The sequence below is a fragment of the Euprymna scolopes genome, chromosome 12 (genome assembly GCF_053919585.1).
Source record: "Euprymna scolopes isolate OS-2025 chromosome 12, ASM5391958v1, whole genome shotgun sequence".
Classification (NCBI taxonomy): domain Eukaryota; kingdom Metazoa; phylum Mollusca; class Cephalopoda; order Sepiida; family Sepiolidae; genus Euprymna; species Euprymna scolopes.
The window spans coordinates 53592355-53620274 of record NC_136493.1 but is presented as its reverse complement, the minus strand read 5'-3'; the positions used below and the strand labels follow the sequence as shown (position 1 = coordinate 53620274).

At 33.2% G+C, this 27920-nt stretch overlaps 1 protein-coding gene across 2 annotated transcripts in view; it reads right to left on the bottom strand.

The window, feature by feature from the left end:
- Nucleotides 1–27920, bottom strand: part of LOC145291285 (corticotropin-releasing factor receptor 2-like) — a 641903-nt gene that overhangs the window by 549125 nt on the left and 64858 nt on the right. Inside the window, exon 1 of one of the 2 annotated variants that reach the window (XM_080136935.1) lies at nt 15085–15219. The exons of the other annotated variant lie outside the window; for it this stretch is intronic. The gene's annotated coding sequence lies outside the window, so the exon portion shown is untranslated. Of the gene's footprint in view, nt 1–15084; nt 15220–27920 lie in introns of those variants that run through there. 2 annotated transcript variants of the gene reach the window in all.

Below are 27920 nucleotides of genomic sequence, written 5' to 3'. Positions count from 1 at the left end.
AGTTTTAAGCAGACATGCAAACATACATACATACACACATACATACATACATTTATATATTGGTAGCCTAACTTTTCGACTCAAACCAATTAAAAAGCTTGCCCTATCTTCGAATAACCTTCATGTAAAATTTAAAATGTTTAGACCAGAAATAGTCTGAGTAATTTGGTAGAAACCGCAGAGGTCAACTTTCTTTTAACTTTGACCCTATTATGGCCCCTTAACATTTATTGTTTTGGGCTCAAATCAAGTTATTAAGTTAGATCCATGTCCAAGGAACCTATATCTAAAACTCCAAGTGTTTAAACCCAAAACTGTCGGAGGAGTTCTCAAAGATCACATCGTTGAACTTTGACCCCTTAACAGCCAAATTTCTGGTCGAAAATGGATTACAAAATTTTTTCCAAATCTCAGTACCCTGTATATCAAATTTCAGTCTGTAGACTGAAAATTGACAGAGTTATTGTGTAGGGAAATGTACACAGACATACAGACACAGATAAACAGACACGTTCACTTTTATAGATATACTAGCATGAGTGCCCGGCGTTGCCCGGGTATTTGGAGGTGTATGTGGAGCAAAAAAAAATAGCGGTCAATTTTTTTAACTTTGACTCCTATTATGACCCCTTAACATTTATTTTTCACGGCTCAAATCAAGTTATTAAGTTAGATCCATGTTCAGGAGAATCTATATCCAAAATTTCAAGTGTTTAGACTCAAAATTGTCGGAGGAGTTTGGTAGAGTTCTCAAAGGTTAAATCGTTGAACTTTGACCCCTTAACAGCCAAATGTTTGGCCGAAAATGGATGACATCGATTTTCCCAAATCTCAGTACGCTGTATATCAAATTTTGAGTCTGTAGACATAAAATTGGCTGAGTTATTGCGTAGGGAAATTTGCACACCCAGATACACAGACAGAGAGCTACACATACACGTTACCTTTTATAGATATACTAGCATTTAGCCCGGCGTTGCCCGGGTTTTTGGAGGTGTATGCTGAGCAAAAAAGAAAATAAATAACAAAAAAAAAACGGTCAATTTTTTAAACTTTGACCCCTATTATGACACCATAAAAGTTATTGTTTTGGCCTCACATCAAGTTATTAAGTTAGATCCATGTCCACGGTACCTATATCTAAAATTTCAAGTGTTTAGACCTAAACTTGTCGAAGGAGTTTGGTAGAGTTCTCAAAGGTCACATCGTTAAACTTTGACCCCTTAACAGCTAAATTTCTGGCCGAAAACCCGTTCACGTCGATTTTCCCAAATCTGAGTACCATGTATATCAAATTTCGAGTTTGTAGATTAAAAATTGACAAAGTTATTGCGTAGAGAAATGTACACAGACACAGACAGACACAGACACATAGACACGTTCACTTTTATAGATATACAGATTTCTTTGTTGTATATTTTAATTTTTGACCACTTTTTCGAATCTATGTGTACAGTAATACAAGCCCACAAACTTTATTCCGTTTTTAAATGGTAACTGGTGTATGCTAATAATAATTGAAATTATATTAAAGTAAATATAAATTAAATTCAAAAGAAATGAAATAAATCAATTTTAAATAATATTTCTGAATAGTACCATAGAAGACAATTTTATTACAACAAACAAATAATAACACGGAGATAATTATTAAAATATATTTTTTTTAATGCCATATGCAAATGAAGTTACTCCTTGAATGTAGATCACCTTTGAATAAATTATATATATATATATATATATATATATATATATGTGTGTGTGTGTGTGTGTGTATGTGCGTGTGTGTGTGCTGAAATTTAAGTGTGTAAATGTCAGAGGCAGAGATTGCGCAAAAAGAAAACATCACGACTCACAATAAAGCTTCATCTACACATGCATTACACGAGCAAACATACCGCACACACATATATAATAGCACGCTGTGAAATACTCAAATATTCACAGAATTAACATTTTGAACTATGTACATTTTCATTATTGAAAAATAATTTTTGTATTCTTTTGCATGTATAAAATGTTTTTTTTTAATCAAATATCGTTTTCTAATTTTTTCTTTACAAAACTTTTTATAGCAAAGGTAGTACTTGACATCTGGTTACTTCAATTACTTTAAGGTTTCATATATATATATATATATACATATATGTATATATACATATATATATATTAATATATATATATATATATATATATATATATATATATATATATATATACAACTCTGTGGATCGTGTTTGCTTCCATCTTGTCTTCTAGGATCGAGTAATTCCATGCGGTGAATTTAAGTGTATGACGCGCGCGAAGTAATGTTGGCGATTTTACGTCCCACAAGACAGAGTAAACAGCGATGTTATTTACTACTAAAACTGCATCCCGAGCTGGGTTGATTTACGCGCGCAAAGTCTTATATAGGAGAGTTCTAGAGCGTTCTGGACTATTGTATCACTACACGCGAATTCCTTTATTGCATGGGTGGGAATGGGCAAATTACGACGTTGTAAAGTTAGGCGTTCTTCAAACGCGTGAGTTTTGAAAACGGTGGTTGCTATGAAATTCTCTGCTCAAGATTTGTTCCGGCCATTATATATAGTGGTGCGAAGTATAATTTGTTAAGTAATTAATTAATATTTATATAAAATAAAAATACAAAAATAATTTCTCCAAGCTGAGAGAATAAATAATCATTTGCAAAAATACAATTTAATGTACAAAACTCAGAAAAGAAATTAGTATTTGAAAAATTAGAAATTCGCAAAAATTGCAAATTAATATGATAAGTTAATTTGTCCTGTCAAAGCTTAAGAAATCTTGGAGCAAACCGCTTCAATATAAGCAAAATTATGTTTTCTGTCCTTGATGAATGCTGTAAACAAAAATATGAACCAATTATTTCATTTGATGTGGATTTGATCTCATGATTTTTGTATTTTATCGAGAATATCAAGATTTTCTATTTTATCTTACTTAATCTCGGTTCTCTTACCCTGAAGGACTACAGAATGATTTTAGTCGGTTCACATCTATAAATCTTATTAGCAGGCCGTTCAGCGTTGTCAGATCGTAACGTACCCTCAAATATGATATTTTATCTCATGCAAATTTCGTATTTATTGTTATAAAGAGAATTATTTATTGATTATTATATTACACCCAATCTATTTTGCAATATATTGTAATGTAGTAATGATTTCAAAGGTTAAAAGAATAACCTGAGTGTCATCAGCTAGAGTTGAAACTAAAACTTTTAACTCTTTAACGGTATTCGCTAATATCCTAACAAAGAACACATGCATATCAAACCTTGACAGATTAATGCAATTAAATGGATATATATGCATTCCTAGTGACTTTCTATTACGTCGAATTACGCCTGCTAAGTTCCAATTTTTAATTTATACCGTTTAGTCCATATGTTTCCGGCTAAATCCTAATCAATTTTGTTACACTGATCCGATTACCCTATGTATCAAGTTTCAAGTATTTAGACCAAACATTGACGGAGTAGTTTGTAAGAGACAGTTTGCCAGACATACAAGGTCATTTTTATAATATATAAAGATTAAGCTTTATGTCTGTAATATCCTATCGAACTTGATTCATTTTATAGTTATGGTCGCAAGAGTATTACTGAGGGTTGCAAATAAAAAAAATAATATGCTAATAAATCACAGTTGGTCACATTTTAGTACTTCCGGAAACAAAGTTATATTTACGATCTAGTTTATTTATTCATGTGCTTCTTTATGTGCAGCTAAGCGTACCCATCGCTTGACTAATCGACATCAAAGTTAACCAAAATATCTTTTATTGCCCAACTTAGAACTTATTACGTTTGACATATCTAAGTTAAAGGTCAGGAAAAAGTTGCGGAAAAGGTTAAGGTAAAATCTTTAGCGATAAGCTCGGTTCTATTCATCGTAAACTCTCGCTGTGCTGTAGCCAATGACGCTCGCATTTTGATGACCTTTTATTCAAGGTCAAATCTTTCAATGTACGATTTCTTCGAATTTGATGTATGCCTCCGATACTATTCGATAACAGTGACCGTCATACAAAATTGCAGCCTGGTTAGAAAGCTCGTTTTTGTTTTTAAAGTTAACAGCGTGTCCATGGCAAAACTTCGCCAACACCCCATAGAGTATGATGAATTAATATGCAGATAAGATATGGCTCATAATTACGTTGTTAGCCAGGCAGGCTCACAAGTAATGCACCCTCTTTGAATAGTGTGACTTATTTATTAAATTCCGATAGACAAGGTCAGAATCACACTATATTATATATATATATATATATATATATATATATATATATATATATATATATATATATATATATATTATATATTGGTGAAACAAGCCTAGTATCATGAGTAGAAAATTGATTGAGAAATAAACTTCAACTCTAAAAAATTTCTGTGTTCAGAAATTCATCAGATATATTCCTACCTGGTATTAAAAATATAGTCAAATATCATATGAGGTACTTTCTTTAAAAAAAATGGATATGTAAGTCCCCAGAAAATGTTACGTTAAATAAGCATAGCCGTATAAGGAATGCATTCAATCTGCATGCATTGAAGTTTGAAAAGCATTTTAGCCGAAACCATAGATCTCTAAAAAAAAACAACAACCCTCAAATACTCAATGAACATTTTGAAAATGAAAGCTTTGAAAATGAAAGCTTTGAAAACCTGCAGTGTTAAAACCAAAATCCAAATCCAAACCAAAACCTCCAGCGTTTAAATTTTTCAAATCTTTCAGAATTCAAAATTTTGAACTTAACTCAATAATAAGAGCTTTTGTCTAGGAAGCCCGATAAGGTTCTCCAACTATTTTTTTCTAACAGCACAGCGCCGAGAACAACGATTTCAAATTACAAGTATAACATAAACAGAAAAAGATGTCTTAATACCCAGCATGACTCACGGTGTGCTCTAATAATGAATGTCAAACCTAAATTTGGAAACAAAGTGCAAAATATTTGGCAGTTAGCCATTGTAAAATAGTGGGTTCTATTAATTTTTGTAATTTATTCTTTAATATGGGCATTTCTAAAAACAAAAATTTTTAATTCTGGCAGTTTATGTAATTCATTGCATTAACTATGCGAATCATTTGCGTTTATCAAGAAAGTATAAAACTGTTATTGCTCACATGTTAAGAAAACTTACTTTTGTCTAATGACATATGCGAATAAAATTTGTCATTCTTCTAGTTTAAATCCTTTTTTTACATGGGAGTCACCACTTATCAAGGCCCGGAGATCACTCGAGGATAAGGGTTATTGCGTGTACAGTAATCAATGGGATAATATCGTAGTAATCGTTAGTAATGGAGATTTGATAAAGGAGGCGGTTTATCTGAAATTTGTTTATGTTGGACTTGAAGACAACCAAGTTGTAGTCGGGTGGGAATCAGTTCCACAGGCGTGAAGTTCTAATAAAAAAGCTTTGTTCATGGAATCTACGTTTTGGTTTAGGCACAGATGTTTAAACTATATTGCGATTAATTGTATTAGCAAATATAAACAAAATATATTAGCGAAAATCCGTATTTTGTGAGTATAACTCGTTCACAAATGCAGAATAGGTAACAGCAGAGAACTGTTAAGCAATCTAAAACAACAACTGATAACTTTGATATTCATTTTTTTTACGGACTGTTATCCTCATCTTCATAGTTATTATTTCACCACGTTTCGGCCAACTTATCTTCTGGTGGTTTACTGCGACTGGATACGAATGCTGACCTCCAGTAATTACTACCTTTCATAATTGTTGTCTCACGACATTTTGGCCAACTAATCCTTTGGCTTGCTTTGAGTAGGATTGAAACCGCTACCTTCAGACAATGCTTACCTGGAACCGTAGAAACTCAACGATAATAATAATTCAAACATGAATGGTTTGTTTATTTTATTTATTGCGGACTATTATCCTCATCTTTTATTAGTTGTTGTTTCACGACGTTTCGTCCAACTATTCCTCTGGCCTTCGTCAGGTGGTAACTACGACTGGATAGGAACTCAGCAATTACTGCCTGTTGTCTCACCACGTTTTGGCCAAGTAAGCCTCTGGTCGGTTTTGGGTAGGATTAAAACCGCTATTTTCAGATAATTCTTATCTGGAACCGTAGAGATCTCTATCCACTGCGCCACGGGCCCGGAGGGCGATCAAGGTTGGATTTTTGGGTCTTATGAACCTACGTTCATTCATTATTTGGTCTTCCATGGTCGGGTCCGTACCGACTGGTATATATATATATATATATTATTTTTAATTGGAATTCATTATTGAGGTGAGTACTTTTTTATTAATTTATTTATTGCAGATTATTATCCTCATCTTTCAATAGCAACTAAGGAAAGATGAGGATAATAGTCACAATAAATGCATTAATAAATAATACTCATCCTAATAATGAATTCCAATTAAAAATAATGAATGGTTCGGTTTGGTTTGTTTAACAGTATATCCACGGTAATGGGTCATTTCCTAACGGCAGAAGTAGTAAAACAAGAGTTATATTCATATGATGTTTTTTGTCACATGTAGGTCACCATTTATCAAGGCCCAGAAGCCACTCGGGGATAAGGGTTATTTTGTGTACAGTAATCAATGGGATAGTGTTGCAGTATTCATTAGTATTGGCGATTTGATAATGTGTCATTACTTAGGGGGGGCGGTTCATCAGGAATTTATTTATGTTAGACTTGAAGACATCCAAGTTGTAGTCAGGTGGAAAACGGGCAAACGGAAGACAGTTCCAGTCGTACACTTCTGAGAAAGAAGCTCTGCTCATGGAATCTGCGTTTTGATTTAGGCGCAGATAAAGAGTGGGGAAAATTATTGACAGTAGTTTCAGCCAGACAGGTGTTTCTCGTGAAAGATTGGCGAGGGGGAGCAGAAATTGGAGCTCAGACGGGCACTGCCATGGTAATAACGATAAAACAAAGACAGGCTCGCAACGTCTATTCTGTGAGTGAGAGGTTGCAGGGAAGAGCAAAGGGCATCCCCCACTAAGTCAAGAAGTCTATTTTGTACTCTTTCAAGGAAGGATAAGTATTTTTAGCAGTTCCTGCCCAGATATGGCAGCAATATTCCGTCCTTGGATGTACTTGGCTTTTATATAGATAGAGAATTGCATCAGAAGTGAGATATCTTCTGGAACGATAGAAGGATCCTACCATCTTTCCAGCGACCTTGGCAACAGACTTGATGTACGTGTTCCATGTCAGATCAGGAGTAAAGGTCAAGCCCAGAAGCTTGTCAAAACATGGGCCTCCCCTAGACGAGATACATTCATTTCAATTCATGCCAGATGGGGATCAGAGCGTTGATGATGTAAAGATAGGAGTTTGGTTTTAGATGCATTAAAGGTTACCAGCCACCTCTTCTCCCCACTGTACCACGCGCTCGAGATGAGAGGGGAGAGAATCAGTGAGAACTTTGTCATTTACAGCATTTGATGTGTCGCCATAGATGGTCGTGTCATCAGCATAGATGTCAACGAATGATTTAAGTATGTGTTTTGGGAGATCATCGATGAAGAGAGTTGTGCCCAGGATGGACCTCTGAGGGACTCCAGCATTAATACTGCGGGCCTCTGATTTTTGTCCATCGACCACTACTGCCATGAGCCTATCAAAGAGAAATGATTTACTGATTGAGAAAACATTTCCAATTATACCGTAGCTGGAAATCTTGTGAAGTAGACCTTTATGCCATACCTTTTCGAAGGCCTTTGATATCTCAAGAGCAATTGCCCTAGAAAGGAAGCCTTTGTCAAGAGATTTGCTAATCCTATGAGATATAAACGTTAGCACATCTGCGGTAGATCTTGCAGAACGAAAATCATATTGCGTGTCACTAAGAAGGTTATTTCTGCTGAGGTGCTTGACTATGCACATGTTCTATGCGGAGTTCGTTTATTACTACCTCTTTTCATCTTAGCTATCTGTAGCCTAGATGCCATTCGCAAATCGATCAATTTATAATGTGAAAGGTTGCATTAATTATTACAATTCGGCTTGTTAACCCAGACTGTATTTAGGGTCGTAAATAAAATGAGTTATTATTAAAAAAAAAAAGCATGTTCCCATAGTTTCTTCGTTATTTTAATAATTTTAACCTTACTCGACTATATACGATTTTAATCGCTAACAAACAAAAGGTATCGACATCAAAGTATTGAGCCATAAGTCTATAATCGAAGGCAGTGGTTATTTTTCCGTAGCGATCAGAAGTTAATCCATTCTAGACTTATAAAATTTTCATCATTTAGATTAATCAAACTACTGTTCTAACATTGTTGCTATTTTCACAATGTTTCAGCCGATATAACCTTGAACCTTCTTCGAGTGCCGAATTCAGGCATCTATACGGAGTTTTGAACCAAATCTTTTATTTAATCCATCTTTTTCGTTCCACCAGCTATCACCGGGTAGAATACAATAAAATATTTTTTATGTAATTCATTTTGTTCGTTTCATCAGCAACAACCGGGTGGAATTAGTTAGTAATCGTTATGTTATTATTAGCTAGAATCGCCTGTAATGAGAATTGAACCTTCAACCTTCAAATGATTGTAACTTTGACCCGATTGTGACTGAACAACATTTCCCCTTGCGCCACGGCAATTCATATTTACGAGCGATTTTTTTTATAATGGTTTTATCACTTTTAAAGGGAGATGAATTTTCCCAGATGAAGAAAACGACCTTGTATCTAATTTATTCTCACGGAGAGGCAAGTAAATTAGGACGGACTATGTATCGTGCTTTTAATGTCGATTATCTATAAATATTTTAACTAGAATGATCTCGGTCTCGTCATTTAAGTAAAGGGAATGATATGATTCCAAAGAAATTGTAAATTCTATAAAAAAAAATAGCTAAAACTACTTCCACAAGCCTAAGGTATGTTTTTTTGTTATCTGCTTTCGTTTACCACGTGCTGTGGCTTTTAATCATGTGTATCGGCCTTCAACTCTTATCAGAAGGGGGAAAACAGGAGAGAACTGGAATGAGAAAAGATAGATACAATAATCGGTAATTAGCGTAAGATTGAGGGAGAGAGCGATAGAGAATATGGATTTGTGTATAATAAGAGGCGGGAAAAACAAGTTACACTTTTTTAAAAAACATATTCCTTATGATCAAAATGTATGGAATTTTTTTAAACAAGTGAAACATGCATGCCCTCCCCCTGAGTGAACAGTTAACGAGGCATAAAAAAATGACTAAATTCAGCATTCCCCTCCCCCTCCATTTAGCCCCCAAGGTCCCCAGGGGATGTTAAATCCTGGTGAAAATGAACAAAGGGTGCTGTTTTAGGCCTTAGCATATGTAAATTTGAGTTCTGCACCATGCAAAAAAAATAAAAATGACCAAATCCATCATTGCACCCCCTATTTAGCCCAAAAAGTCCCCAAGGCCTTATCATATTAAAATTTGAGTTCAGCACCATGCAAAACTGCTAAATATACATTACTAGATAATTTTGGACAAATATGGTAAAATAGTCCCAAAATTGGAGTGATTTTATTAGCCTAAAAAGAGCCCCTGGGGCACACCCAAGAATTATCGCGAAGTATAGACAAACAAAATTATATAGAAATCAGTTAATTCCAACTTTTCAGAAAGTTTTATAAAAATCATCATAAAAAAGACATCACTTTTTTAAATAAGCACAAAAGTGACAATTTTAGCCATTTTAACTCGAAAGGCACGCTAGTTGGGGGGGCAATCGGAGTTTTCCTGGAAAATCCGTTCTGTTACTTTTTTTACTCACATCATGTTTAATGTTTGCGCAAAATCGCAAAAAATTCCAAGGCGTAGTTATTGAGAAAGTGCGGACAGACGAACGGACGAACAGACGAATGGACAATGGCGAATTTACAGGTCCACCCTCTTTTTTTTCGGGGGACCTATAAAAAAAACTTATTTATATACATATTTATTCACAAAAAATCGATTTGGGAATCTAAAGTAGGGCGACTCCTGGAGTGAATGCAGTATTATGGCGATTAAGGATTCTTACTAGATAATGAAATAGTATATACAGTGATAAGGATGATCATAGACCTCCCCTCCCTATATATTTGAATGACCCTGTGCCTTATTTGTTTTCAGAATCTTTTATGTTATAAATTTTTTAGGAAATAAATAATTATTGCAAAGTGTAGCATCACGCCTGCTTGTTTTCTGTCAAAAAAAAAAAATGGACAGTTTGTTATTTAGAAAGGATTTAGAATCTTACAAATTAAAATTGTTCTTCTTTTTTCCATACTCTGCAATTTCTCCATTGAAATTATTGTAAATGGATATATTTATTTTCAGGAATGATAAATTGTTTTAACAATATGGAAAATTAAAATAGGGCGACATCTGGAGTAAATGTGGTATTATGGCGATTGATGATTCCAATAAGAGTAGGATAGACACTTTTTAAGTCACATGTAACCAAACATAACAAGCGACAAAGATTCTCCCACGCACATTTATGAATGGCTTTGTTCCTAATTTATTCTAATGTATATTTTTATATTTTGTGCAAATAGCTATTTTAAACGTTGTGTCTGTTCTGATACTACACTTCTATCTCTTAATCTGCGGTCAGTGAAGGAGAACCCCTAAAATAATTTTTATTTTTGTTTCAATCCACAGAGCCTCTTTTTGGGCAGTTGAATCCAATCCCCCGCATTAAAGAACGACTTCGTGTTTTGCTGTCGTGGCTGACAAGTAAATAGGAACAGCTTCAGAAAAGATAGAAAAATGTAACACGAATTTACATAAAGTTATGAAACGTATTATAAACGAACAAAAAAGGAAGACAAACAAAGGAATTAAAACGAAAACAAAACAACAAAAAAAAAACATTGCAGAAATAAAACGTACAAAGAAAGGACGATAGTTAAGAACAATCAATTGAAATTAAATCAAGCAACGATGGCAGAGATTAAAGTTAAAAGTCGAATTAGAAAGAAGTCATTAAACGCAAGGTTGGGGAAACGCAAGGAAATCGAAAGGTTTGGAAGGAGTCAAAGACGGACTCGTAGGAATGCTTAGGAGTCGGATTTTTGAATCGATGTTTTCATAAGTTTAGGTTGCTAGAACTTACACAAATTCTACGTTCTCCTTCTTCATATGTCCCTAGGATACGTTTTTTAAAGGTGATGATGTGAAATACGGCACCTGCATTACGGTGTTATTTATTATGTTATTTGATTATATACATATGTATTGTAGACTGTATTGTATTTTGTTACTAATTTTAATGCCGTATCCCGGGGTTCTACTGGAAATTATATATGAATAATACATATTTTTAGAAAACAATTTTCTTTTTATCTTCATTTACGACAGTGGCAAACCATTTTCTAATTATTGCTTCATACCTAAACATTAGTCTGAAAATAAAGGTGATTATATTACTGCAATGATAATAATAACAATGCAATAATAATAGCGACTACAATGCATAGATCTAAAAAATGGATTAGCCTAATCGAATTAAAATATAATTTCAATTAATTTAATGATCTAAAATTCACAGCCGAACCTTTTTCAATATGATAATATATTCAGTTTAAACTTAAATCTAACATTAATGAGTTAAATAATTAAAAAAAAACATCTGTTTTAAATTTTAATTGCTTTTAAATAAATTGAAAAAAATGTTTGGTAAAAATTATTCGTAATAAATAATTAATATGAATGGAAAATGACTAAATAAAGTTTGACTAGTAGCGCTCTCCATAAAATCAACAGAGTCTGATTATTGGAAGAATTTAAAATAAAGAGCAGTCGTCAGAACTTTTGTAATGCGAAAAGTTTTAGTCGGAACTTATACTTTTCGACTCTGCAGTACTATAAAAAAGAGAACAATTAAACAGAACTTAATTATTTACGTAGTTCCAATTGCAGCAAGATTACACACGTCATCAATTTATAGGGGAGAACACAGCTACCCGAATGAACACACCCGATGGTTTTAAAAAAAAAAGCTTAAATCGGACCAGTTTGTAATCGTCGACAAGAGGTTTCTCAGTCGACCGACAATATACCATTCCGCTTGCAAACAGAGTAATGTTTCTATGATGAGTTAAAACTTAACCTCAATGTATTTTTATCCTGAAGTCTAGCAAATCCAGTATTAAATAACGAAATAAAATAAAACGCGACGCAAATGATCGTTCCGCGTTTTCCTTTTGAAACCTCCCGAATGCACACCAGGTGAGATAGCCGGAACTAATAAAAGGCGCATGTTGCGCTTGCAAATCATTAAGAATATATACAGTAAAACAAATGTATACATAACAGAGATAACATAACACAACATATAAATTAAAAGAAAGAAATCATTAAAAAAAATAATACAAATGATTGGAAAACAAAAAAAAATCAATACAAAGAGCTAAAAAAAAAACAAAAAAAAAACGAACTTATAAACTAAGAGAATATCTTTAATTTAAATTAAGACAATCGTGTGTGATGACTATGAAAAAAAAAACCATGGAAAGAGAGGATATATATATATATATATATATATATATATATATATATATATATATATATAATGTGAGGGTGTGTATTTATGTTTGTATATATACATATATATATGTGTATATATATAAATATATGTATGTGTGTGTATATACATGTGTGTACAAATATGTGTGTGCATATATATGTGTGTATATATGCTTGTTGCTGGATCTCAACCATTCTGAACCGAGAGAGAGAGACTTAGCTGTCGTACAAAGCTAAGACTCTGTAACATCATCTTTGTATAGATACTCCCTCAGGCATTTAAGCTCATGAAGTTTAAATGTCTGAGGGAGTGGCACTCGTCTAACAAGACGTTGCAATCATCATATATGCATATATGTGTTTATATATATGTATATGTATATATAAATATATACACATACATATATCTATAGCTTTATATATATATGCATATATAAATTTATACACATACGTCTCTCTCTCTCTCTCTCTTCTCTATATATATATATATATGTATATATATATATATATATATATATATATATATATATATATATATTATATATATAGAGAGAGAAGAGGTTCATATGAAAAATAAGAAATGGGAAAATGAAAATCTAAAAGAATGTTATTCAGAGAGAGAGAGAGAGAGAGAGAGAGAGAGAGAGAGAAAGCGAGAGAGAGAGAGAGCGGACGGGGGGGGATGAAATTTTGAATAATAATACAAAAAGAAAATTAAGAGTGAAAATGAAACACATAAGAAAATCATGGAGATAGGGAAGTACTGGACAATTGAGCAGGAAGAAGAGAAATGAATATTAAAAACAACGTAAAAAGTGTGTGTGTGTGTGTGTATATATGTGTGTGTGTGTGTCTGTGTGTGTGTATGTGTGTGTGTGAGTTTGCATGCGTGCGTGTGGTGTAGGAAAATTTAAATCTGTCTGTAAGGAATAAATCTATATAGGCCGTCCGCATTTCGCCGCAGAAGCTTTCCTGGTAGAATGTAACGCGAACGCCTCTGTGTAACTTAATTGCCATTAATACATTTTCATATTTTACTCTTAGCTTTACATTCGTATTAAATATTGTTAAGTAAATACCGATAGTTTATGTACACCATATAAAACCACATTATTATATGTGCATACAGAAATTACTAAATTATATATATATATATATATATATATATATATATATATATACACCCATACATATGTGTATATGTGTATATATGTATATATTTATGTATACATATATATATATATATATTTATATGTATATATATATATATATATATATATATATGCGTGTGTGTGTTATTTGTTTTTGTTTGCGATACTTTTTAAATGAATTCAATTATTTATACGAAGTGCATTTTTTTTACTAGATGAGAGTTTGGAATAATTTCCCTTCGATCCCAAATGGGGAGCGACATATGTATTATTTTAAAAATATAATATAAAAAAACAATATAAATATATATATATATATATATATATTATAATATATATATATATATATATCCTTGCAAAAGTACCCGTCGTTGACTTGGTCCAAAAATAGCCTACAGAAAATGGACTCTGATTTATGAAAGTATGATAGGTTATGAAAAGGAAGAGTTGTAAAGGGATAGCTTCGAATTCGGCGGTATCAAAACCAAAGCAAAATATGATGAAAGTAAAAATAAAATAGATAAACCCCATAATTTATTATACCACACCTGTTCATACTAAAACACTTATCACAATATTCTGTGGATCTATATTAAAAAAACCTTGTTAAACTTTGTGACATATTTCCATTCTATGGAGGCCAGGCGCAAACAAACACCCCCATAATTATATTATACCATATTTCTTCAAACTGAAACATAATTATCAAAGTATACTTACGCAGATAGATATAAAAGTCTTTATTAAAGTTTGTGTCTTTTTCGATTTTATGGAGGCCAGGCGCGAACGTAGACCCCACCATTTTATTATACCATCCCTATTTAAATTAAAACCTACTTATCAAAGTATTATTATGTACATCTATATCAAAAACACTTGCAAACTTTTTTTTTTAATTTTTTATTTTTATTTCTATACTTTGTGGACCAGGCGCTTACGCAGACCCCACAATTTTAATGAATCATCATTATGCCAGATCAAACATACTCATCTCTGTGTCTCGTTACATCTTCTATCATCATATGTGATCAGTTTTCTATAATAGTCAACCATATAGGAGCCTATTCTTGACCAGACATACGAACAGACATTCAGCTTTATACTATATATATATACATATATATATATATATATATATATATATATATATATATATATATATATATGATTTATAAGAGAGAGGAGAGAGAGAGAGAGAGAGAGAGAGAGGGGGGGAAACGGAGACAGAGTAGAAAATACTAAAGACGGAACGCCAAGTAAGAAAAAAGTAAAAATCTGAAATATAGTTTGTTTGAGAATACATTTTTTCCAGACCAAATACCCTCTCCTTCCTAAAAAAAATAACTGAAAGTAATTACGCGCTGAAAGAAATGAAAACAAATGAAACTTATCTTACTGTGTGTGATGTCCGTCGCCGGCTCTTAGAAAAAAGCGTACTATAGAAGAGGCCGTTGTTATGAGTTGTCGAATTGTGGACTGCCTCTCTCATCGACCAGAGCCAGATGAAAACACGAACGAAAACGTGGATGCTGAAAGAGAAATGCTTCGCCGAACGACTGTGCCCGTGTGTTCACGTGCGCGAACAGATATTGCGATTCAGATTTTAGTCAATTAAAATTTCATTTTAAGATGAGTTTTACACCTACACACACCTTTTATTAACGTTGTTCGACCGTTTAGAAAGATATTTACAAATAAATTTATTAAAAAATTACGACTCACATTATCAGTCTATCTACTTACGCACCAGCACCACCTCTCTAAAGATCTTTCGTCTGTATTTCATCTCTCTCTCTCTCATTATATATATATATATATATATATATATATATATATATATATATATATATATATATGTATATATATGTATATATATATATATCTATAAAAGTGAACGTGTCTGTGTACATTTCCCTACGCAATAACTCTGTCAATTTTTAGTTCTATAGACTCGAAAATTGAAATACCGAGTACTGAGATTTGGGAAAATCGATGTGACGGGTATCAGCCAGAAATTTGGCTGTTAAGGGTCAAATTTCAACGATTTGACCTTTAAGAACTCTACCAAACTCCTCCGACAATTTTGGGTCCAGACACTTGAAATTTTAGATATAGGTTCCTTGAACCTGGATCTAACTTAATAAAGTGATTTGAGCCCTAAACTATAAATTTTAAGGGGTCATAATAGGGGTCAAAGTTAAAAAAAATTGACCGCTATTTTTTTTTTTGCTCAACATACACCTCCAAACACCCGGGCAACGCCGGGCTGAAATGCTAGTATATATATAAAGCTGAATGTCTGTGGGTGTTTGTATGTGTCTGGTCACGAATAGGCTCCTATATGGTTGACTATTTTAAACAACTGATTACATATAATGATAGAAGATGTATCGAGACGCAGGAATGGGTATGCTTGATCTGGCAGAACGGTTGTTCATTAAAATTGTGGGGTCTGCCTTCGCGCCTGGTCCACAAAGTATGGAAATAAAAAATAAAAAATTAAAAAAAAAAAGTTTACAAGTGTTTTTTATATAGATGTACATAATAATACTTTGATATAGATGTACATAATAATACTTTGATAAGTATGTTTTAACTTGAATAGGGATGGTATAATAAAATTGTGGGGTCTGCGTTCGCGCCTTGCCTCCATAAAATGGGAATAGGGACAAACTTTAATAAAGACTTTTTATATCTATCTGTGTAAGATAATTATGTTTCAGTTTGAAGAAATATGGTATAATAAAATTATGGGGTGTTCGTTCGCACCTGACCTCCATAGAATGGAAATATGTCACAAAGTTTAACAATTTTTTTAAAATATAGATTCACAGAATATCGTGATAAGTGTTTCAATATGAACAGGTATGGTATAATAAATTATGGGGTTTATTTATTTTATTTTTACTTTCATCATATTTTGCTTTAGTTTTGATACCGCCAAATTCGAAGCTATCTCTTTACAACCCTTTCTTTTCATAACCTATCATACTTTCATAAAGCAGAGTCCACTTTCTGTAGGCTGTTTTTGAACCCAGTCTACAACGGGTACTTTTGCTAGCATAATATATATATATATATATATATATATATATATAAGTATATATAGTCATCCATATACAATACTGTTTCGCTGCATAACAGCTCATCAGTGCGGCTAGAGAAGCAACTGCCTCAAGCCAGGATCGAAATTCGACCGCCAAAACGATAGTCGAGTTGTGCTATTTACCTGCTGCTGTACGAGTATTGGATTAATAATGTTTATACATTGTCAAAAGGCCTAAGCTTAATTTGTTTACACAAAGAGCATCGCTTCATACGCTAATTGTAGTCTGTATATCACTACCCAATATACTCAACCCAATATAGGGAGAAGTATAGTCATCCACATACAGTACTTTTCCGCTGTATCACATATGTATCTTAATATACTTATATGTATTTATGAACACACACACATATACATATATGTATATATATACACACACCCACACCCACACCTACACCCCCCCACACACACATACATATATATATATATATATATATGCGTGGGTATGTGCATATCGTAGCGCGTAATAGAAATATTCGTGAAATTAAACTGCATAGAGTATTCGGTGTTTTATTTCTGTAGTGAAATCGTCTGTCTAGTTTAAGTATATTTTCGTAACTTTCTACCTCGCTCTGCCTACATATTGAGCACTGTTAAAAACCCTCCGAATCGATTTATAAAATACTAGTGGAGGTACCCAGCGTTGCCCGGGTGTGGTGAAGTGTGTGTGTGTCTTAAGGGGGGGTAAATCAAAACAAAATGGAAAATAAATTGAATATTATAACTTTTTTTAAAATCAGAAAAACAAAAGACAAACAGCGAACGTGATGCAAAATAAAGAATAAGCGAACGAAAAAGAAATGGCATAAATAAAATCAGAAAAACAAAAACAAAAAAAACATCGACCGTGATGGAAAAATAAAAAACAAAAAATAGTATAAACGACCCTATTTCTATATTAAAACTCTAAATATATATATATATATATATATATATATATATATATTTGGGATCGAACGTGCAAGCTTAAGATAATGACGCTTCCACTATAACGACTGGTCTATGATCATGTGAGTGAAGTTACATCGTTTTTTTTTTAATATTTAAACTAATTCAAGAAAGAACGTTTTTTTGCGCATGCGTGTTTGGCTAAACTGTCATGAAGGAACGATTTTTTGCTACCCCTCCTTGTAGAAAAGTGCCTAGTTTAGAGTGAAGAAATAAATGTTTTTCGACAATTTTTCGATATTGGTCGTCTGAAGGGTCTAGCTTAAACATGATATAGATTTCGTGAAAATCCGTCGCCCCTGTCGAAAGTTTTAGGCAGACATACAAGCATACATACATTTAATAATTTTTTGCCTTTATATTATAGACTAGCGGGAGGTGTAAAAGAAAAAAAAGTTTTAGTAGGAAGGTAGGATTGCACCCCAAAGCCTTGACGCGAATGCGAAAACGAAAGGGGGGAAAAAGCCAGAGACCTAACCGTCTCGGCCACGAGGGAAAGGGGGGATAAGGGCGTTAAGCGGATGCTTATAAAGTGAAATAAATAGGTGCGAGGAAGTGGCGTGCTGTCTGACTTAGTTTTGCACTGCAAGCCAGATTATTCGTTTTTCGAAGCGGCGAGCTGGTAAAAGTCGGGCAAATTAAATACACACGCGACCCCTGTTCGTAACACTTAGATATTATCATTTAGACGTGATATAAAAAGTTTACAGAAGGAGTGAGCCGACCAATCGCTTCTTGGAAAAAAAGCCTTTCGTTGACATACACAAAACGCGAACATACATACATACATACATACATACATACATACATACATACAAACATGGTGATTGTCATTTCTTGACAGAAGAAGACCATCTTTCCCTTGCTTTATTGTTGATTACTCAATCATTTTCATGTATTTTTGAAACACATATACACATACGTACATACACACAAATTTTCGCTTTTATATATATATATATATATATATATATATATATAGATAGATAGATAGATATAGATTATCTCTCCTAATAGTACATATATGGATACATAAATGTATATATCTATCTATATTTCTGTATAACTACTTAATTTACTCACATAAAATTAATATACGAAAGTATAAATTTATGTCTAAACTTTACGTATTTACTTCAAATTCTCAATACGAAGGTAGAGCTAGTTAGTAAGTTATAAAATATATGGCGATTAAGCTACACTAAATATTCCGCGTTTCATCCACTCTAAGACTCTTCGGGCTTATGCGCGAATTTGTGGTTGTTTGTCGTTTTTATATAAGCATCTTCTATTAAGCATCAACAATAAAAACACTGTATGAAAACAACGCTAGCAAATAAATACTGGGAACTCAAGGAAAGCGGACATTCGCTGTTAGTCGAATGGAAAATAATACGACAAGCTACCCCGTGTAGGGACCTAGCCGACCCATGTAGATTATGCCTTCATGAAAAATTTGCTATCCTGTACTTATAAGAACCCCAACATCTATTAAACTGTAGAAGAGAAATAGTAAACGACTGTGTTCACAAGATAAAATATACTCTAGGATAGCGATACAAAATAGTTTTAAAACTAACAAAAACAATAGAAAATAAACAAATAAATAAATTAAATAAACATGAATATACATAAACGATCACACACATATATGTATGTATATATATGCATATATATGTGCATATATGTATGTACATATATATATATATTTATATATAAACTAACATTAAAAAAAAGTAACCTAGATTTAAAACAGATCCCAAAACTAGATATCCAGGCTAAATAGAGCACACACAAAGGAACAGTTCAACCAGGGGTCAAATAGGCCTTTGTCCAATAAGTGCATACTCATTGGCTGATAGGAGGGCGCGGGGGATACTAGAAAGCTGATTGGCTAACTAAAATCTCAATAGAAGATGCGTATATAAAAACGACAAACAACCACAAAATTCGAGCATAAGCCTGAAGAGTCCTAGAGTGGACGAAACGCGGAATATTCAGTGTAGCTTAATTGCCATATATATGTTATAACTTGCTATATTTCTGTATATACACATATATATGTATATATATGCATATATATACATATATGTACATATATACATATATGTACACATATACATATATGTACATGTATACATATATGTACATATGTACATATATGTACATATATACATATATATACATATATATATATATATATGATGAAAATAATGGAAAAAGTATTCCGAAAAAAATAGAGAAATAAAAAGGAACAAACCGTAGTATGTGTTCATCAACGTTTCGTCTTTATTTCGAGAATTCCTCTGGATGAATGAGATTAAGAAACAAAAAATACCAGTACAAAATATTTGAAAATGTTTCACGTGCACAGTTCTATTTCAGAAAAACGGAAAAAGTCGTTGGAAATTCAAAAAGGATGGTTGTCGCTGTTAAAGAGAGGGAAATTTTAGTGACGTCATATAGTGGTTAGTGTAATTTTAAAAATATGAACGCAGTTAATATTCTTACTGGAAAAAAGATATATCTGTTGAAATTCAAATATAGGTTTGTAAAAGAAATGAAATGAGTTTTTTCTATGTAATTTATTGATTGAGATTATGTCTTAATTCTTACAGGGGGTGTTTGAATGGTGTGAGAAGGTTAACCTGTGTCTACAGTTAAATAATGTTCTTTTAATAAAAGTTTACTTATTAATGGCGCTATGTTATAGAAACCTGCACGTTGTTTAATTGTGCTTGAAATTGCGATAAGCGCAGATTCAAGAAGTCTACGGCGCGGTTTATTTTAAATAAATTTAACTACTTTTGCCGTTTAAAGTCAAAGGTGTGATTATGCTGCAATGAATGAGAGAATAATGCACTTAGAGAATTGCTATTTTTATATCTATTTTATATTGACTGAGCCTTTTTCCCAATTTACGCTGAGTTTCACCAACGTATTTATGATGGCATTTATGACAAGGAATAGTGTATATACCTCCATTGGAAACTGGTTTGTTATGGAGATGTTTCGTAGTTTTAGATATATGTCTTATGGTTAGTGATGTGGTTTGTACGATAGGAATTTCTAGTTTGTTTAGTGTGTTACAGATTATTGTATTATTGGTGTGTGTAGGTAAAAGAAGATGTCTGTTCATGAGAGAAAGGTCTGGTGTGTATGATTTTTTATTATTGTTTATTCTGGAATATATTTGTATGGCTTTTCTCTTAGTATTCAATATGAAATATGTCGGATATTGCAAGTTTTTCAAAATGTTTGTGAGGTATTTGAATTCTTCTTCCAGATATTCAGGACTGCAAATTCTGAAAGCGCGTAAGTAGAAACCAATTGGTGATAATTGATTTCTTCTTACGCTATATATATATATATATATATATATATATATATATATATATATATATATATAGGCTGTTTATTATACAAACATTATTTGTTACATATGTGCATAGGTGTTTCGGTGGAGTCCCTAGTTAAAGAGAGCCACCTCGTTAAACCAATAAAGGGAACTTATTTATACGAGAATCAAAACTCAATTCGTTTTTTATATAAAGAAGTATCCGGGTGTGAGTTATACTTTGTCAGAAAAAGGGGGAAGAGTTATATAGTTGATGAATGTGGACGATAGAGGTTTTTGGAGTGAGGTATAGCAAATAAAGGAAGCATGCGTTAAAGGGGGAAGGACATCGGGAGTATTGGTTTCATTTATATTAGACGGTTATCTTTGTTTTTTCTTTGCTACTCTGTTTTAAAATTTTATGGATGTTTTTTTTTTTCTATTCAATATATAGATAGAGCGAGGTAGAACGTTACGTATCGTAAAGCAGCATTGTGTAAAGAAACCAAGCACAATTTGATGTCAACGTATAACTACGTAGTCCAACAAGATTGTTTATATAAACGAGATGTTCTACCAATACAGACACATCTATGCTATTATGTATCTTTTTACATGTAAACGGTCTGGAAACTGAAAAAAATCTATTATATATTTTAGTTTTTTTTTTTTTTTTTTTTTACACGGTGGTCACCACTTATCAAGGCCCGGAAGCCACTCAGGGATACGGGTTATTGCTAGTACAGTACGTTAGTGTGGAGATTTGATGAAGTGTTTACTTAAGGGGGTCCATTAGGAATTTGTTAACGTTGGAATTGAAGACATCCAATTTGTAGTCAGGTGGGAAGCAGGCAGACGGAACAGAGTTCAACAGGCGTGCAGTTCTAAGAAAGAAGCTTTGTTCATGGAATCCACGTTTTGATTTAGGCACAGATAAAGAGTGGGGGAAATTTTTCACATTAGATTCAAGTATTAAGGCAGAGGTAAACAACCCAAATGAAAGAATGACCACCATAGATATTAAGTTTATATCTAGAAACAAGAACTTTTGCCAGTCTAATTACTTCGGAAACATTAGAGTGACAAATGTATCTCTTAGGATACAACCATTATTTAATTTAAGCCTTTATATTGGTTCAAAGACTGTTAATTTGATCTTGTAGACGTATATAATATTGAAATTAACAAGACAACAAAAAAGTGAAAACCAGAAATAGACGACTTTAAAAAATAAAAAGCAAGGTGTTAAATAAATTAATAAACTAATAGAGCTCATTAATAAAATAGATAGAGAATGAATATGCCAACCGAATAGAAAAAACACTCATAAAGTCTTATAAGAGAGCAGCAAAGAAAAACAGTGACAACCGTCCAATAAAAATGAAACCGATACCCCCCCCCCCGCTGTCCTTCCCACTTCCACTCATGCCTCTTTTATTTAACATACCTCACTCCAAAAACCTCTATCGTTCACATTCATAAACTATATAACACCTCCCCCTTTTTCTGACAAAGTATAATCCACACCTGGATACTTCCTTTATATAAAAAACGAATAGAATTTTGATTATCGTATAAATAAGTTTCCTTTGTTGGTTTAACGACGTGGCTCTCTTTAAAAAAGGAATCCGAAACACGTATGCACATATGTAACCAATAATGTTTATATAATAAACAGGATATATAGATATATATATATATATATGTATGTACCTATTTACTAGATAGATTTATTAGACACCAGGGTCGTTTTTTAACGTGGAGAAAAGGTACAAAAATAAAAATTGTCTCAGTCGTGGAGGATTTCTCCTCCACCGAAAGAGAACAAGAAATAGAAGTGCAGCATCTGAAGAACAGATGGTATTTATTTGCTCCCCCACCGAGCAAATTAGGCACAAGGCCGATTTTTAATGTGAGGAGTGAAGGGAGGGGGAAGGGAAAAAGGGGACCAGCTCCCGAGAGGTGGGAAATGGGAGCTGGTTAATGGTCAGGCATGTGGGGTTGCCCCCACATCTGGTCTTTGCTAGTCATAGCTAGTCATAGCTAGTCATAGCTTGCAGTATCTGCCGGAACAGATACTACACTTTGATCTTATTTATTTATTTTATTGTTGTCAAAATTTGAAAATACAATGTAAAATTATAAAACAAAAGAATCAAACAACAAAATTAGGCACAAGGCCCTATAAGAAATTGGGAGGGGGAGGGTACAGGGTCTTTTTGACTATATAACAGATGAGACTTTGAAGTCTTACTCTTGACTGGCAACATTTACCAAAATACCTCAATCACTCTGTGGATCTTAATCTAACTAATAACCCCAGCGTTCAGTGTAAAAAATAACTTATATACAATTTGTAAAAACTTATCTGTGTGTTGTGTGTGCATTTTTTATTTTTTTGTGTATATGCATGTGTGAGAAAATAAAGTTCGATTTCATTCGTAAAATAAAGTTCTTGAATTAATTGGAATAAAATGTTCGTGGAGTGGGAATAAACTAATAAAAATGTTCATTTCAAAAAATAAGGGAAAAAACTACTACACTTTGATCTTAACCAAAAGGCCAAGTAATCGCGGTTAAAATTAAGAAAAAGATATAGCAATAAACTTACACAGAATTTTACGCAGTTCAGCCTCGCACGGTCTCATCAATATATATATATATATATATATATATATATATATATATATATATGTGTGTGTGAGTGTGTATATGTGTGTGTATATATATATATATGTGTGTGTGCGTGTGTGTATATATATGTGTGTATATATATGTGTATATATATACGTGTGCGTGTGTGTATATATGTGTGTGTATCTTTATATATGTATATATATATAATTATCTCAATACATCGTTCGATGATAAATATCAATATGTATTTATTTACAAATAAATATAGTTCGCGTGTCTATTCTTACATCTCGTACAAAACAGTTTTACTTTATTTGGAATAAGAAGTCACGTTATTGTGTTTGTCTTAGGTCATCAGAAGTGATGATAATAGTTTACATACGGAAAATGAAATTACTGCCTTAACTTAATGATGTTATAGTAGCAAATAAATGCTTCCCCGGCTACTTATGTTTGCTAATAAAGGGGGATACTTTAACGAACGAACTGCCTATACTGACCCCCAAAGAGGGGGGTAATAACTTAGACACTTATATCACGAATCTATACTCTACTAATCCCTGTATTATGGTAATAGAACAGGCACAGAAAACTCTCATCGAAAATGGTGGAGTTAATAGCTTTGGGGGTCACTTATTAAAAGAGATGGTAATGGCTGCGATTGATTATGGAAATAGAAATGATATTTCTTCTTGCTCTTAAAAGAGAAAATAAATTCTGAGAAGATAATCTAATAACAACACCACTTAAATTAAGTATCAAGAGCGACCTTTTGCTATCTGCCTTGGAGACTGGGGAACTGACTATAGATGTAAAATTGCGTATTCTTAATAGGATTTCGGTATTTCACCACAATAAATAATCACGTTTTCTTTTCATTGCCACAACTTTGTTCTATCAGTAATCATTGCTGATGAAGTAAGCTGGTTATTTTTAGTTATGTAGGGCCTAATGCACGTTGACACACAGGTTCCTGTGAGATCACCAAAATTAAGCAACGTTGAGCCTAATTAATATAAGTGACCATTTTGAAATTCCATGCGCTGTATGTGCTCTCCGCACATCTCGGCATTGTTTCCAGTCGTCTAGCCCTTCTCTTTGCTACTGCACTCAAACTGCCAATCCAGGAGAAATATAGTTCCTATTTACAATGCCTCCCCACGGGACAGAGTTAGACACCAGGGTCGTTTTTTAACGTGGAGAAAAGGAACAAAAATAAAAATTGTCTCAGTCGTGAAGGATTTCTCCTCCAGTGACAGAGATCAAGAAATTGAAGTGCAGCATCTGAAGAACAGATACTACACTTTGATCTTGTCCCGAACAGATACTACACTTGGGGATATTTATTTGCTTCCCCACTGAGCAAATTAGGCAGGAGGCCGTTTTTTAATGTGGAGATAGGGGAGGGGGGAGGGAAAGGGGGGGATCCAGCTCCCGAGAGGTGGGAAGTGGGAGCTGGATTAGAAACTGTTGGTATGAAGGGTTGCCCCTTCAGTGACCAAGGTCAGATATGTGGGGTTACCCCCACATATGGTCTTTACTAGTCATAGCTGTTCTTTGCTAGTCATAGCTTTACACTTTGATCTTGTCCCGAGGACCAAGGAGAAATATAGTTTCGCAATTACACGCGCAGCTACACTTACAGGAAGTATCCATTGTCTCTTGAGATTGAACGCAGGCGTCGTAAATAAAAATGTAGTAACTGAGAGGATTACTACCATCACCTTAAAAAAAGGAGGAGATAATTCCTGTGGTGGCGATCTTATAACAACTGAACTTGTAGTTCACTACAAATCCCCATTAAAATATAATACGGCAATGGATTAGATTAGTTTTTTTTTCATTCATTTGAAATGTTCAGTCATAAAACATTATTTTATAGTTTTTTTTTAAACTTCTGATTAAGAGCAATGTAGTGTGCGTTCTCAGCATCCCAGTGACAACATCACGGCAGCGAATAATGCATTACATAGAGATATCATCACCTTATGGCATTACAAATGATAGCATGTTCTATATTCATATACGACGTGTGCTTTCCTCTTGGGTGTATAAACTAACGGTGAAACTATACGTGCTTCATTTAGAATGTATATATTCGTCTAACGTTTTCATTGTCTTTGAAAGATTGGCTCATCAAAGTGTGTCTCGGTGTGACGTGTACTGATACAACTAAGAAAAGTTCATAGGAATATCAATAAACAGTTCAATAATCACGGCCGTTCGGTTACGAACTACTAATTTCAGTTTGCTGGCAGTTGGTACTCGTTTGAAACTCTGTAATAAAGATACTTCTAAATTCAATGCAGATATCAGAATATAACTTCTTACCAACTTTAAATGGCTTTTATTTTCATTTCAAGATCGGGTGTGATCGGGGTTGTAATGTCAAGTTCTCTTTATTAGTTTTTATATATCTGCAATAACGTCATTTTTGCTTCCCAGGATGTAAAGTGACGATACATTGCCCAACGAATATCTCGGTAACTAAAAATCATCTCTCTGACTTTTCGATTTACTTTCTTACTTATATAATAAAATATGTATATATTCCGAAAATTTAATAGCGCCATCTCTTACGTTTGATGTCAACTTATTGTTTATTGTCTTATTGAGACAGATTATCATTTGTTTGCAGATAGCATTCTTGTAAAATATGTGATTTGCATCTATTTGGCTATGCTATGCAAACTGCATAGCTAAACTTGCTAACGTTCTCGATTCTCCCCCACCGCATGGACCCAATTTATTGCACTACTAGCGGGGGTACCCGGCGTTGCCCGAGTGTTTGTTTCCGGGACGGGGGGGAGTTTTAAAAAATGTTATGGTAGGTAAGTAGGAAGAATCAAACCCGGAGTCATGAGTAAAAGTAGGAAAATAAAGTGTGAAAAAAAACAAAACATCTGCAACGTTAACAGTTCGGCCACCAAGAAATGTCCATTCCAGTTGTTTAGGAAAAAAAAACCCACTACCGTAGGTCCGCGCGAACGTGAAAATATAATGTGAATTGTCCAGCACGCTAACTACTACGCCACAGAGCACTGCAGCTTAGTTTAGTGATTTTAAATAACTTCACATGAAAGAACTACGAAGCCAAACCGGTGTTCTCTTCTCAACTGTTCCTTGTGAACGATCCCCAAACAGTGTTAAGTGGTGGCAGGGGGAGGAGGAATTTATTAGAGAGAAAATATTTTACCACTTCCATTGATCTTAACCGATTTTGGCCGTGACTTCTCAGCAGAAAAAGTATAGAAATCTAAGATCATCGAGGAATTTGAGAAATAATAAGCCTATAACACACCTCAGATATTGTTCTGCCGTTTGTGCATATTATATTTGCATGAAATATCTTGATTTTTAATCCTATTAAGGTCAAAATCAGACGCGAAAAATGAGTTCATTTTATTTATATAGAGATTATATAACATAAACATTAAAAATGTTCCCAAGGAAAATTCATATACATGAAAATGTTTTAAGATAAAATTTTAAAAAATTATTAAATTCATTTTTTTTTCATCATATGAATTGCTTTGATTAGCTTTTTGCTTGATTTTCAACATTCTACGTAATTTGATGATCATAAGATGGTGTTGCTGTATTATTATACATATATAATCATGATTCAATATTTTAATCATGTTCTTTATTTGTGAATATTATTTGTCAATTAATATGGAAGTGAAAAAATAACAGAAATAATCACCGTTTTCTTTCATTGGTACAACTTCATTCTATTAAAAATCAATCCTAATGAAGCAACCAGGTCGTTTGTAGTATTGCTTTATTATAATTTCACGTTCCAATTCTTACACATTCATCACCTATATGAGTTTGTATATGTGTGTGTTTAAATGGGATTTTTAAAATGGGTTTGAGAGAACTTTGCACTATTCTTATTATGGTGGTATAAGTCTAAAGCTGTCAGGAGCGACACACCAACATTGACATTTGTCTGATCGGATATGTCTTTTGTAGTCGTCTTCATCATGTTTCTCCAGTGAAATCTCATATGATCTATGTTTTATTTGACAGTCTAGTAGCAGGGAAGTACGTTAAGACATACATCACATTGTTACAAATAAAATTGTTGTTAGTGTATGTGTGAATAATATTTACATTTCTAGTTGTTGCTTTTAATTTTACTTCAAGGAAAATTCTAAAATATTTTATATAAAAAAATTGGAACTTCCTCCCCTGT